Consider the following 14,767-nt stretch of genomic DNA (forward strand, 5'->3'; position numbering starts at 1 on the left):
CTCCCGAAGCTCAACATTTAGCCCAGTCCCTCCCTTTCTGGATTTTCATTTTGGTGGCTGATAGCATGGAAGGGACTTCCAGAGACACTAATAGACTTAATAAACCTCCCTAACCATAGTGGGACCATCCCTGTGTGGCAGGCCCATCTCCCATGAAAATGAAATCTCTGGGCATGTAATTACATGCCATCTCTCGAGCACCATTTCACAACCAAATCAATATTTGTAGATGGATTTGACAAACATTAATACAGATAAAGAAGGCCCCTCCCAGAGTTAATTCTATCTCTTAGTTCTCATTTCTTTGGAAAGTAAGCAAACTGGGGATGCTTTTGTTTGTCTGTCTAGTGAAGCAGACATCATGGTCTCTAGTCAGAATCAAGCTGTCTTTGAATTTTGTCTAGTTTCATTCATGCATCAGATAATTCTCTTTGAGGCTCTCATTCCTGCTTTTTCAGTGAATCTAGGGCCTCCTGGCTATGAACATTTCATCTGCTGTACGGAGAACAACCTTCTCACTCTGTTATACTTGTTCATGCCTTTGCACAATCCCATATGATGTGTTCTTCTGACCCTTCACATTTTAGGGGTAACACTGCAGCGTGTTGGTTGTTAATTCTGATATCCCTTTGCCTTCCTCTTTGATCAGCTCTCATCTTTTCTGGTCTAACACATATTTGATAAAGTCTTTTATTGAAGAATTCAGAAAATATCTATAGATTATCAATATTTACTCATAGTGCTGAGATCTCTTGGGCTTGGAACGTTTCCATCTCCTTTAGAGAGTCCAGGAGTTGAGTACTCTTCATTTAGTAATTTATTTATGAGGTTTTTATATTTCTTTGGCATAAATTACAACCTTGGCCTTTTCAGCAGGGAGAATGGGAAAAGTGGTAGGTCTTTGAGGATAGGGCATAGACCCAAAGCACAAGTGTGAGTAGGGACTGTGATCCATATGGGGACAACTGATCATTGGTATATATGGTGTATGTTGGTATATATATTGGCCAGAAATCCCCTGCTGCTGTATAGAAAATCACTTACATCCCTCCCAAATCACCAGTCTTTAGATTTTATCTGGGATCAGTGAAAAGAATAATCTCCTATTCAACTGCAACTTTATTATGCTGTTCCTTCCTATTTTTTAGAATCAAGAGGGAAAAGGAATGAAGTCTTAATATTTGACAAATAACTTCACCAAAGTATCTGAGAGCTGTCACCATAGAAGTCATATCATCTTGCCATTATCCAAACAGGAATTAACTATACAACATCCCCTCTCCCCACTTCCCAAGGGCTATTGGAGAAATAGATAAATATCATTGTCAGAATTTTTTCTTTCCCTCTAAGTATTTTGTTCTGCCTCCTTGGAACTTTCCTTGTGTTACTTCTATTCTATGTGGTCAAGTGGGACAAATCTGATAACTCTTGCACCTTTCAAATTGTAAGTCATGTAGAAAGTTGGCAAGAGCCCTTAATGCTCAGACAGCTGCTTTTCACCTCCTGTCTTTACTTTTCGTGCTCAACATCCTTGAGTGACAAAATCTCTAGTACTCTCACTATCCTAAGTGGCTTCTTCCATTCATCTCCTACCTCTTTTCTAAAACATGATGGCCCTAGAGACTGGGCATCCTGATGTGTCTGACTAAAGTGGAATCTTGCTAGATGGAGCCCACAATTCTAGCTTGTCGCAATCTTTTTGGATCCTGATTCTTTTGCCCAACACTTTAGCAGTATTTCCACCTGAATATTTGATAAGGTGACATCTATGTCTTTACCCAAGCAAGTCTTAGAATACTATTGGATAGGGCCAGACACATATCCTCAAGGTGCTTTCTCCTAGACTCTCCCTCTGAATTGACATCAATTCATTCATGACAAATGAAATAATGTGGTAAAGTGGAAAGAGCAGTGGCTCTAGAGACCCAGACTTTGAGTTATAATTCCATTTTAGTTTTTATCACCTTTGTGACATTGGACAAGATCCTTAACCTTCCTGGGCCTTGTTTCCTAATCAGTAAAATGATAAGGTTGGACTAGTTGACCTTTGAGGTCTCTTTCTGCAGTGGTTCTATAGTCCTGGGAATTCTTTGGTTCTGTTCCTTTCTCTAGTTCAAAGTCTACCTATTTGTATTGTGGTGTGGCGGGGGAAGTGTGCTTGACCCACATATCCCCTTATTTACAAGAATAGCAGGAAGCATTTTTATAATGATGTATGTGATTCTTTAAATCAGCTGAGAAATGGTGGATGTTAATTTCCCAATGGGCCCAGTTGGCTTGATCATCTACAGATGTTCTCTATCTTTCTTCTTGCATCTTCTTCTCCTTAAATTTTTCTCCTCTCTCTCAATACTTCTCCCCCAGCAGAAGAAACATGTTTAGCAGATTAATGATAATGACAAAATATGTTTGACTTCTTAGAGGTCCGCTGGGTCCTATCAGTTCACCTTTCCCCCACAATCCATCAATTTGTTTTCCATTTGTTCAGTCTGTATTATGTGGTCCCAGGTCAAAGAAGGGAAAAAAAGCTGAAATTTTAAAAGGTTGGGTCTCTGGACACTAAGGGCCCTTAAATATCACTGCCAACTTCCATGCAAAATGTGGGGCTTAGAGATCCAAATCAAGTTGTAAAGAATGCTTTTTAGTCAAGAATATAAGGCTGAAAAAACTTGTAGTTTATTTTAAGATAAGGGTTTGATTAAATGTCTGCTTTTTGCAAAATTTATGTTTTTAATTAAAGTTTACTCGTTAATTTGAAAAATTAAGTTTAGTTAAGTTTTAGTTTCTTTAATTTGATGAATGAAAATAACATCCTTTTTGATTGAGTATTCAATGTTTTCATCTATAAAAGACATAAAAAAATAAAATTTCCTGGATGAATCTTAAGAGGAGGAAGCATGTTGTAACTGAGACACCGATCCAAATACATCAAATACAGCAAGTCTGGTCCAAAGTCCAAGGAAGAAGATATCAGTGTGGTAGTGATCCAAGAATGAGCTCACTGCTATTCTGTGATCCACATAAAGGTCACTTTCCTGAACAGGGGATGACCACACTTAGATTCTACTCTAAATTTTGCTACTCATTTCCCATATGAACTTGCGAATGATTTTTCCTGATCTGGCCTATCACATCAAAACACTGAAAAGATCCTAAGTCCTCACACTCAGTAGACATAGCTGTTGAGGTTTGTTGACAGTACACCAACTGATGCAGTAGATGAAGGCATTGAGAGTCTGTGTCACTCCAACCTCAATATTGAATCTGATTCTGAGAGATGAAGAGGCAAACTTGCCAGGCAATCTGCCCTGCCCAGAGCTTTAATGGAACCATAAATTTAGAGCTAGAAGGGATTTTAGCAGTGATTTTTCCCTCTTTTCTTCAGTGCATGGCCATTTCACTTTTTGCTCATTTTCCCCCTTTCCTTTCCCCCCTTTACTTCCCCAAATTCTGCCTTTCAGCTATTTCAATGCTAATGAAATTAAATGACATCTCTTCAAATGCAGATTCCCTGTAGGTGTGTTTTGGGATGAATCAGTCATTTAAAACTTCTAAGAACAATTTATGTCATTTCCATTAAAAAAGGAATAAAAAAAAAAAACAAACTCTCACCAAATAAGCCATAATTAATTTGATCAATTTCAGATCCACTTTATTTTTTTTTTTAAACATCTGTTGACTGCAATATTTTTTGCATAACAAAGAAATCTGCTACTTTCTTTCCCTTTCCCTAGTTTTTTTTTTTTTTTTGCCTAATGCTGGGAATCCTTGTAGGGGTATGGGAGATCTTCCCTACCTTCCAGATTAATTAGGTTTCTAATCAGTGAATGGATATATGTGTAGGGGGGAGGCGGAAGAAGGGGCTGAATGGCTGGAGAATATGGGTGAGGAGTGGTGTTGCTAAAAGTTTCGTTGGTTCCTTCTGGGCTAGGACCTGCTTATTTTTTGTTAGTTTTTTTTTTTTAAACTAATTTTCTTGTTAAGGTTTTTGTTTAGGGAGCCTCTGTTTTCTGCGGGAAAACTTGGCAGATGTTTTATTTAGGAAAAAGGCCCCTGCCCAAGAATTTGGTTGTGCACACTTTAGAGTCTAGCCAAAAATCGGGATCTTTTCCTTAGAATTTATCTCTATCTATGTCTACTCTGGCATAACAAAGGTCTTTGGCTAAGAATACTTCACTATGAACTATGATTTCCCATTCCAATTTGTGCTAATCACTGGAGAAGATATCCAGGAAGAGCCATCTTTGTGACATCTACCTGTCTGGGATGTGCTCTCTCTCCTTGATTCTTTGCAGATCAAATTCCTCCTCGAAATTTCACTTTCCTCATGTCCCTAAAACCAAGATGCTGTGATTTCCAGCCTCTGTGTCTTTGTTCACATGGTTCTCCCAACGTGTCCAATATTCCTCTATCATTCAATAATATCTGTTGCTGGAGAAATAGCTTGTTCTAGTAAGAGGCAATAAAAAGTGCAATAGAGAAAAATCCCATTCTTGTTGTGACATTTAGTAGCTGTGTAATCTTGGATAAATAGCTTAAACTCTCTGATATATTAGACACTTGTTTAATTTTTTTTTCCCTGAGGCAATTGAGGTTAAGTGACTTGCCCAGGGTCACACAGCTAAGGAAGTATTAAATGTCTGAGATCACATTTGAACTCAGGTCCTCCTGACTTCAGGGCTGGTGCTCTATCCACTGCGCCACCTAGCTGCCCCACTTGTTTAGTTCTTGATAATATTATAATTAACAGTTGATATCTAACAACCTTTTAATTATTTGGAATAGGACCATAATAATTCTCTCCTTCCCTACCCAAGTCCAGAACAATAGGGCTTCAAAAGCGGGTAATATAAAGACATTTAAATAGAAAAAAAAGTTTCATTAAGTATAAGATAGTGAAGATATATCTAGATCAGGGCTTTTTAAACTTTTTCCACTTGTGACCCCTTTTTGCCGGAGAAATTTTTATGTGACGCTGGGTATATAATAATATAAAATAGGTATATAAATCAAACATTTACTGATAATAAATCATAATGATGTACCTCCCACATTCAATTATGATGTAAATCACAGTTTAAGAAGCTGGGATCTAGATTACAGAGTATCTGAAAAGATTTTGGGGCTCTAGTAAAGCACAAACTCAATATGAGACAATCATGAGATAGGGCAGTTAAAAAAACTCTAATGTAATATAAAATCACATTGAGAAAGGTCTAGTGTCCAGGAGTAGGGAGGTGGTAATTCTCTTGCATTCTGCCCTGTTTAAATTACATGTGGATTATCGTGCTCAGTTTTGGGCATCACGTTTTAGGAAAGATGTTGAGTGGTTGAAGACTCTGATGAAGGAGGTGGATGTTGAGGGGCTTCAAGATTATGCCATGTGAGATTCTGTTAGAGGATGTAAGTCTGATATAAGTGAAGACTTTGTGGGAAATGAAACAAACTCCTCTGTTTGCTGTGTCCTAAAATGTATAGCTCATTTTGCATTTTAAGTCCATTTATCTCATCTGAGGAGATGGGTAGTATTCTTCACAATCAGTGCTCTGGAATCATAGTTGATCATGGCATTGACGGGTGCTCTAAACTCAGAGTTTTTTCCTTTCTAATGTTGTTGTCACTGTATTATTTGTTCTAATTCTGCTCAATTCCCTCTGAAACTGTCTATTTCATCACTTCTCATGGAACAATAGTATTACATTACATTCATAAACCCTTCTGGGTTTAGCCATTATCGAATAGAAATTCTATTAGTTTTTAGTTCCTTCCTACAATGAAAGTAAATATAAATATTTCATCTTCTAGAAATATTTTTATGGTATAGGTTCTTTTTCTCTTTCTGTGACTTCTTTGAGTGTATATATTTGTGTTGGTGTTGATAGGTCAAATGATATGCAGCATTTATTGATTTTTAGGACATCATTCTAAATTACTTTCCAGAATGGTCCATAGTTCTATCAATAGTACATTAATGGATATATTTTTTCATAGACTTTCCAATATCTGTCATTTTCCTTGTTTGTTGTCTTTGCCAATCTGATAGGTATAAGATAAATTTTCAGAGTTTCATTATTTGCATTTTTCTAATTATCAAGGATTTGGAACATTTTTGTCTTGTGGTTATTGATTGCTTGAATTTCTTCCTTAGAAAACTATCTATTTATAGTCTGTGATCACTTATCTATGAGGAAATGGCTCTAATTCTTATAAAATTGAATCTGTTCCTTATAAACCTTGGATATTAAACCATTATCAGGGAGATTTGTTGCAAAGACTCCCCCCTTCCAGTTATGTGTTTCTCTTCTGTTTGCATAGGTTTTGTATAAAAATTTAATTTAATTTTTTAGAATCAAAACTGTCTATTTTATCTTCTGTAATTCTCTCTATCCCTCATTTGGTCATGAATTCTTCTTTTCATAGATTAGAACAACAATTTATTTCTTCCTCTTCTAACCTGCTTATGATCGCTTCTCTTACATCCCAGTCATGGATCTTTTTAGAGTTTATCTTGTTATGTGGTGCAAAATATGAGTCATTTCTGCTGGACTACTTTCTGGTTTTCTGAGCAGGTTTTACCAGGTAGTGAATGCTTATTCCTTATTAAACACTATGTATCTGTGCTTATAATAATTACAATTAAGAACATAACATAAAAGCTTTAGAGAGCTACAAAAATTTATGCTCAATGTGAAGAGGGAAAAGATACTTTCAGTGCATCAGGAAGGTTTAATGGAGGAATTTAATGTAATTGGGGTCTTGAAGGCTAAGGAAATGACCCAAAGGAAGGTTAAATGGGTTGCCCAGAGACACATACATAGGATCACTCAGAAGAATAATTTGAACCTTGGTCCTTTAGATTCCAGAATTAATATTTTTTCACTTTACTTCTCTTTTTCTCTTTCCTCTGTCTTCATCATAATATATTATAATTCACTTTTTTCTCTTTCCTTTGTGATCATTAGAGTATATAGTATCACTACCATCAACATGGATTGTGGCACTAGTCTACCTTCTTGCACTTAATCTTTTAATTCATCCCTCACATACGTTAAAATAATCTTACTTTACACAGGCCTACTCTTGTAATTTCTATGTTCAAAACCCACCCATGACCGTCTATTGCCTTCTTAAGGATAATTTCAACCTATTATCCAGGATGACCTGTCTATTCACCATCTTTTTTTTTTTTAATTTAGTATTTTTTCCTCTTTATGCTCATACAGTTGCTGTACCTAGAATTACAGATAGAGAAGTCATTAGTGAACTTGGAGAAAGTATTTCTGCAGACGAATGGGTTTGGAAGATAAATTATGAAGCACTGAAGGAATTACAAGAAAGTGGAGTCATCATTTTTGGATACTTTTTTTTTATTAAAGCTTTTTATTTTCAAAACATGTACATGGATAATTTTTCAATATTGACGCTTGAAAAACTTTATGTTCTAATTTTCCCTTTCTTCCCCTCCATTTCTTTTCCTAGATGGTAAGTAATCTAATATATGTTAAATATGTTAAAATATGTGTTAAATATTTTTGGATACTTTTTAAAGAAGTTTGGCTGTGGGGGCTGGAGAGTGAGAGAGATGGAAAAGTAGCTTGGGACAAAAGTTATAAATATGAATGGAAAAGTTTTAGAATTAAGAATATGTGAATATTTTTATGGAGATAAGAAAGAGCTACTACATGGGTAGAGGTGGGTATTGAATCAAGGAAAGATGATTGATGGAGTATAGTTTTGACAGCAGTGAGGAGGCATGCTGCCTAGTGAATGGAGTACTGGAGTTTTTGGTTCACCTTCTGTCTTTGATGCATATAGCTATGGGACCACACTCAAGTCATTTGACCTTTCTGAGTTCTAAGTTTCCTTATCTTTAAAATGGTGATAATAATAATCTGTGCAATAGCTTTGTCCCAAGGTTATTGGGAGGATCAAATGAGATAATGTAGGTAAAGGAATTTTCAAACTTTAAATGGAACTTTAAGCTTTAATAACTTAAAATTGCATGAACGCTTTTGGGGCATCCTAAATAAATAGCACTTTGTTATGGTGGGATCAAAGACAAATGAAAGAAGGAAACATTTTCCTCAGATATAGGAAGGAAGGAGTGAAGAAGCTGAGACATATTGAAGTGTAGAGATAGGAAATTGAATAGCTATAATAGCTATTCATTTATTTATAACAGCTAGCTCTGATTTCCTTAGTAAAATCAGATCAGGGTGGGAGATGAGGGGAAGGTAGAAAGTAGAAGGCAAAATAAGAGGTTTTTAAAAAAATAATTTAAAAAATAAATTAAATAAAAAAATAATTTAAAAAATTAAAAAATAAAAATAAAAATTTTTTAAAAAAATAAATATTATCTCATTTCATTCTCACAACAATCCTAGAATATAGGTGCTGTTAGTGTCCCCATTCTATAATTGAGAAAAATGGAGGAAAATGGGTTAAGTGACTTGCCCAGGATCACACATCTAGAGTTTAAGGCCAAATCTGAACTTGGATCTTCCTGATTTCAGGCCCAGTGTTCTATCCCCTGTGTCTTTGCTTGTCTTCTGCTGTAATTATAGGGGGAAGAGTTACAGAATCCTAGATTTAGAGCTTGCTGGAACTTTAGAGGTCATCCTTCTTTCAAAAGATTGGGAAACTGAAAGGTGAAGTGATTTGCCTAAAGACATAAGTTTGGAAGTGGCAGGGTTAGCATTTGAATGAGTTCCTCCATTTCTAGATCCAACGATCTTTCCATAAGCATCTTTTCACGTGCCATGGGGAAAGAAGACAAGTGTCAGAAGAGATATTGAAGGTGATGAGATCGGAAATCAGTAAGTGGAATCTAAGCATTGCTAAGCAGGGTGAGGACTTGGGTTATACAGCATAAATTTTTAGTGAGTGAAGTGGAATCAATTTCAATATTTTCTCAAGCAATACTTGGCAGCCTCAAAACAGTAATGGCAGTGATTGAAGAGACACCTAACCCCTCTTACTCTTGCTTCTCTCAAAATAAAAACCCCGAGCACCCGGTTAGATCTAACTTATTTGCCTTTTTTAGGGGCTGTCATCCCTTAACATGAAAGATTATCAGGGACTCAGAGTTATGGGGATAAAATACATAATTTATTAGGCCTTGCTATTGCTCTTCCCAGATGCCAAAATTACTCTAATAGGACAGACAATAGGACTTGGCGTGGGCTCAAACTCACAGGTTAGAAACCAGACTGGGAGTATCTCCATCTACCTTACTACATACAAATGTTCAGTGTTGGAGTTAACCGAGTCCCAGGGTTCTGAACTCAGAAAAATCCCTCACTAACTGCTGGTTATCCCACCTAGCACCCGTCAATCACTTATCATGTCTCACATTCTCCAAGCATCTCAGTTCCAATGGAGGACCCACCTTTCTTCCTCCTATCACCACCACCACGTGATAATGGGCACATAATGCCCAAAGCCCTAGCAATAGCTGTACCTTCTAGATTACACGTCCTAATTCTAGCTACCATCCCAGGAGTAACATCCTATGGAGGAGTGACCAAGGTCTATTGCTACACAATCCCTGACTTTTTAACAATTACTATTATCTTTTTTAAAATTAAAACTTTTTATTTATAAAACTTATGTATGGGTAATTTTTCAATAATGACCCTTGCAAAGCCTTCTATTCCAAATTATCCCCTCCTTCTCCCCATCCCTTCCCCTAGATGGAAGATATATGTTAAATATGCTAAAATATATGAAGAACCACAGTTATCATTCAGTCAGTTAGCAAGTTTAAAGTACCTACTATGTGCCAGGGACTATGGTAAGCATTCAAAATACTAAGAAAGGCAAAAGCCAATCTTTGATCTTAAGAAGCTTATCTGATAGTGGAGACAACGTGCAAACAACGATGTACAAATAAAATATATTTGTATATTGCATACTATATATATAATATATTGTATAATATACAATATATTATATTTCTCTTTAAATGAAAAAGTCATTACAGAGAAACTTTAAAGGGGACCAGGGATAGCTCCTTGCAGAAGGTGGGTCTTTAGACTTGAAGGAACCCAGGGGAGCAGGAGGCAAAGGCAAAGTCAGAGAGTGTGCCAGGCATGAGGGACAGCTGGGAACAATACTCAGTCACAAGATGGGGCATTTTGTCCAAAGAGTAGCAAGGAGGCTGGAACCAATCAGAACATACAGTTTTCAACTTCCAAATAGAGGAAAGAGACTCAACTTTGAATTGAGTCCCAGATCTAATAGTTACCTTTTCAGTGGCACTGGAAGGAAAATCACAAAATTTTTCTTTGCCTCAAATTCCATATTTGTAAAATACTTGTACTGCCTCCCTTACACAATAGTTTTGAGGAAAATTTTTTGTAAATCCCAAGGATCTGAATCATCCCAAAGTCTTCTTATATTAAAATTCCTGGAGATAGCAAGCAAGGCATGGGGGAGAGGAAAAAGGACAGGTATAATACAGGCGTTTAAGTCATTGAGGAATTGAACCAAATCAATTGAATTCAGCAAACATTTATTATTCAGCTACCATGTATAGGCTCTGGGCCAGGGGCTATGGAGATGACAAAGATGAAAATAATTTCTACACTTAAGGAGGGAGATGGGGAAGGGGATATAAGGTGGACACAGATAAAGAAATACTAGGTTATCTGAGGAGGCAGAGAGCCCTAATGGCTGGAAGGTGTGGCAATTAGGTAAGGTTTCAAAGAGATGAACCTTTTGGGCAGATAAGGATTGTCAAGTCAAACCAAGAAAAAAAGGTTTTTGTAAGGCAATTAGAGTTAAGTGACTTCCCCATGGTCACACTGCTAGTAAGTATTAAGTGTTGGAGGCTGGATGTGAACACTCTTCCTGATTTCAGGACCCATGCTCTTTCCATTGCATGGTCTAGCTTCCCTTCAATCCAAGAAGTTAAGAAGCATTTGTTAAAGGCCTACTCTGTGCCAAGTCCTGAGAAAGCAGAGATGAGGAAGGTAGACATCCCTGATAGGGGGCGGGGTTTAAATGGATGTATGGATTTGGGAGATGGAATACTACATTTGGGAAGACTAATTTGCTGATGTGGCTGGATCATGGAATACGTGATTGGGAATAGGGATGGGAGTGTGATGGGACTGGACCAGTGATTTTATGACTTAAGAAACTCCAAATGTGGAAATTACTCTTAGCAACACAGTTAGGGTTGCCTGGGGCAACCTGACACATTCAGTATTACACAATCACTATATATCAGAGGTAAAATTTGAATTTGAGTCTTCCTGACTTCAAGTCCTACTCCTTACCCATTCATTACTCTAGCTCTCTTTTCATGAAGGAGAATCTGTGCTCGTTGGAACAGGATGTGAAGGACTTCAAATGCCAAATAGAAAAGCCAGTCAGTCACCAAAAATGGACAGCATTTTTCATCATGAATTCTTTGGAATTGTCTAGGTTGATGATTGATTATTTTTAAAATGAGTAGTTGCTATGACAATTTATTATTTGCAAATTTACTCAAATGCATTAGTGAATTCACAGTAGCTTTTTGTTGTTTATTCATCACTGATGGTTAGAAAGACTCCAAGGACTTTCTTGTTGGGGGGTCTCCAAAATGTTTTGGCCTGAAAAAGGGAGTTTCTCATTCTGAAAAAAAAGGCTGGGAACCAGTATTCTCAGGAATCAGTCCCTGAGCATCCTTAAAGGAGAAACAAATTAAGATGTGTAGGATTTATTTGCCAAACAAATGTCCTTAGAATATATGAGAAATAGCAGCCAAGAGAGGTGAGAGAAAAAATTCTTTAAAATGTGAACTAATTGTTCATTTCAAAGCAGAAGGGGAAATAATAAGGGGAGACAGACAAAGTTGCCTAAACAAAGAACTTGGAGAAATTACAAGATCTAGACTGTTTGATTCATCCTGTTCTTATTTTTTTTTTTGTGAAGGAACAGGATTACAGATTTACTCTGAAGTCTACATTGCATGCTGTTGGGCAGCGGGGTTCTGTTTGCAAGAAATTTCTTGACTGTGGAGAAAAAATAAATGTATGCAAATGACCCAGGTTAGATATAGTCCTAGACTTACAGAGGAGAGCAAAGTAAACATTCACCCAGAATTAAAACACTGGATTTACTTTTGACTTTGCTCTCAAATTAAGCCATGTGAAATCAACAAACATTTTCTAAGCACTTATTTATTATATGTCAGGCACTGTGCTAAGTACTCTCCCATAGCTACTTAATCCATGGCTCTGTCTTCAGTCTTACTTGCTTGTAGCCTTCTATTTTTGTTCTATTTCAGAGTTCCCACATTCTGTTGGCCCCAGAGGGCAGAGCTAGAATCAATATGGGCAAGTTGCCAATCAATATATTTGGACTCCATGTCAGGAAAAACAAACAAACAAATAAACCCCAAACTGCCTAAGAGTCGCAGCCATGTAGAATTGTAGACTACCTCAGCAAAGAGTAAATAAATGAAAAAGCATTTTAAAGGCCTCATTATGTGCAAATATCCCCTCATTGGAGGAGAGCTCCAGGAGAAAAATGGATTCTAGGTAATTAGTGTTTGGGTAGAAGTTCTACTAGATTTTCTCTGAAGTCTCTCTAACTTTGAAATTCTATGATTCTGTTAAGGTGACTAGGATGATCAAGGCACTAGAAAGCAAATTCCAGGAGTATTGGTTCAAAGAAACGGAGATGTTTGACCTGAAATGGATGTGTGTGGGTGAGACATCATGATAGATGTGTTTAGTTATTTCAAGGATAGTTATATAGAAGTAAGATTGTAATTATTTTGCTTTTTCCTAGAGGGCAGTACTCAGATCAATATATAAGCATTCTAGAGATCTAGATTTTGGCTAAATCTCTTAAAACAATTAACTCAGACTTTTAGGAGTGTTTTCGCTTATTCCTCTTGGCTTCTATTTCTCTTGTGTTCCAAGGAGATATTGTTCTTTGGTCTCTAAAGTAGAATTTGTTGTCTTAGGAAATAGTGAGTTTCTAATTCCTACTGGTTGCCAAGTGGATGCTTGTCAGATATATTGTGGAGATGTTCATTTGTTTTCATTGTGTCTGAAATTTCCTGACTTTATTTGGCTCAATTTCTGCTTAAATATACCTTACACTATATGGGCTCTGAGGTACCTTTCAATTCTGAGATTTTATGTGTCTATAATTCTAATTCAAATCCTCACATAAGGCTAGAGTCTCCTTTCATTTCTGTATCTTTCACTTCTATTCTTTGACTCCAGATAATACTTCACATTGCTGTCAGATCAGTTTTCCTAAATGATGGTTCTGATCATGGCAATCCTTTGCTCAAAAATGTCCAAAGGCTCCCTATTGCTCATTTTACAAAGTATAAATCTTACAGCTTGGCTTTGAGGGTTTTTCCCACTTTAGTCCCACTTACTTATCTAATCTTTTTCCTTACTATTCCTTCAAGTAGAGCTTCTGCCAGGAACAGTGGGAGAATGGGGCAAGAAAGTCATTTAGTCTGAGAAACAACTTAAAAGGGAATCTTGAATTTAATAGGCAAAGTGCTATCAGGGTTGATTTATGGAACAAAACTGTCTTGTGCCTAATCTAACCCATGAAATTAGCCCAAAGTTAAATTTATCCCCAGGGTTAATACATTTGCACAGAAAAAAGCCAGAAGAAGGATTAAAATTAAAAAAAAAAGAAAATAAAAAATAGGATTATAGATTTAGAGCTGGTATTAACCTAATATCTTGGCCATATAGTTCAAGTCCTTCATTTTACAGATGGCCTTGAGACCCAAAGATTTTGCCAAGATCACACAGCTACTGAGTGAAAGAACCTAGGCTCTGACTCCCAATCACTATTCCACATTCAAAAAAAATTTTTTTAGGGATCCCTTCTTTTGCTATCACTTTTGTTTTTGTTTTCCCCATTATGACACGGCTCCTTAATGACTGGGTAGCCTAGGTCTTGCATGATTAACATTTCAGTCAGTTCTGATCCCTCATTCTTCCCCATTGGACCATGGCCATCCTTTTGGTACCATCATTCATGTTGCTCTCTCTTTCTAAAGTGCCCTTCCACCTTCTCAGCTGGGCCTGCATGGTTTCTAGTTTACATTTTTGGTTATATACGATTTCATCTTTGTGTTGCCATCCAAGTCCAGCTGACATTTACATGCATACTGTGTTAAACATGGGTTAAAGGGTAAGGGAGGTATAGACAGAAATCAGAAATGGTCCCTGTGCTCAAGGAACATTCAATCTAGGGGATGCTATTTGTTTAATGTGGACACATGAAGATTTCTTGTCTCCTTGGTAAGAGGGTCCTTGAAGACAGGAACTGACTCTTCTCATGGGGTCTCAAAAATGAAGGGACCTTGGAAACCACTTACTTTAACCTCATTTTATAGATAAAGAGTTCGTGGTCCAGAATGACACGATTTCCCCAACAAGTGTGGAATAATAAGTAGGAAGCAAAAGAGTCAAGATTTGACTGAGTCAAACTCAGGACCTCTGACATCAAACCCAGGTGCTCTCCTTTGCCTAAAGCTTCTTCCATTTCTTTTTTATACCTGACAATATGATAGTAGGTAAGTGATGCAGTATTTAAGAGCATTGAACTTGGAATCTGAAAGACCTGCACTTAAATTCAGTCTTTGACATAAGTTCTGTGACTTTAGGCAAGCCAGTTTCCTCCTTTCTAAAGTGGAGATAACAGCCCTAACTTCACTGGGTTGCTATGAGCCTCAAATGAGATATCCATATAGATATGGTCAGTATTCCTAGCACTTTTCAAACTTTGAGGTGCC

This window comes from Antechinus flavipes, chromosome 2, assembly GCF_016432865.1.
Source record: "Antechinus flavipes isolate AdamAnt ecotype Samford, QLD, Australia chromosome 2, AdamAnt_v2, whole genome shotgun sequence".
Classification (NCBI taxonomy): Eukaryota; Metazoa; Chordata; class Mammalia; order Dasyuromorphia; family Dasyuridae; genus Antechinus; species Antechinus flavipes.